The sequence below is a fragment of the Palaemon carinicauda genome, chromosome 24 (genome assembly GCF_036898095.1).
Source record: "Palaemon carinicauda isolate YSFRI2023 chromosome 24, ASM3689809v2, whole genome shotgun sequence".
In the NCBI taxonomy this organism is placed as follows: Eukaryota; Metazoa; Arthropoda; class Malacostraca; order Decapoda; family Palaemonidae; genus Palaemon; species Palaemon carinicauda.
Window position 1 is genome coordinate 100,892,389 of NC_090748.1, and position 1,373 is coordinate 100,893,761.

A 1,373-nucleotide genomic window follows, 5' to 3' on the forward strand; every position below is an offset into this window, starting at 1 on the left:
GAAATGAAAAAAAAAAGATGAAATGAAAAATAAAATTAAAATAAAAGAAAATTAATTGAATGAAAAATTGAAATGAAAAAAAAAGATGAAAATGAAAAAAAAATGAAATGAAAAAAAAATGAAATGAAAATAAAATTCAAATGAAAAAAAAATTGAAATGAAAAATAAGAAAATTTAAATAATTAAAAAAATTGAAATGAAAAAAAAGTGAAATGAAAAAATAAAATTGAAATAAAAGAAAATTAATGGGAAAAGTTTTCATGAGATCATGTGGAATGTGAAAATTTAAAAAGAATTGAAATTGTCAGAGAAATCGTTAACCTCACTGCTAAAAAAACATCGTAATTTTGATAGGAAATTCTTCGTAAAATTATACTGTTCTCAGCCGTATTTCAATAAAATACAGGCGACCATGATTTTTACCCTATTTTGTTATTATCTTTTACGTGTTGGTGACCGTAATATCACTCCTTAACGTCAATATATCCGTTTTTTAAAACGGTAAATGCCTGGGAACATTTATTCCAGGGGTTTTACCGTTTTTACGGCAATTTTTTAACAGTATAACTTTATCCATTTGATTTTGCTACAGATTAAAACATAATTTTGTTTTCTAGTTGGCTTCGTTGGGGGCATTTCATAATTGATAAATTGCATTCACAAGGAGAAAATAGGGACATAATCACAATATATTTTTAAAAACCAAAATGTTGTCGACATAGTTTCGTAGTTCGATTCCTTTGAAGAGAAGAGCCTGTTCCTTTAAACAAGATGGCAGAAAAATGCGGACGTCATAGTTTTATAATACATTCGATTGAAAGAAAAGAGCGGTTTCTTTAAACATAAGTGCAGAAAAGGGAGACCGTCATAGTTTCATAATTCATTCGATTGAAAGAAAACAGCTTTTTCTTTAAACAAAATTACAGAAAAGTGCACACGTCATAGTTTCATGGTTCATTTCACTGGAAGAAAACAGCTGTTTCTTTAAACAAGATTGCAGAAAAATGCGGACGTCATAGTTTCATAATTCATTCGATTGAAAGAAAAGAGCTGTTTCTTTAAACAAAATCGCAGAAAAGGGAGACCGTCATAGTTTCACAATTCATTCGATTAAAAGGAAAGAGTTTTTTTCTTTAAACAAGATTGCAGAAAAGTGCTGACGTCAGAGTTTCATAATTAATTCGAATGAAAGAAAAGAGCTGTTTCTTAAACAAAATTGCAGAAAAGGGAGACCGTCATAGTTATGTAATTCATTCGTTTGAAAAAGAAGAGCTATTTCCCTAAATAATATTGTGACACTAAATGATTTATCAATCCATATCCTCTCTATAAGAAGAGAGACAATGTCAGAGTTCTCCAACAAAACTGTAAAA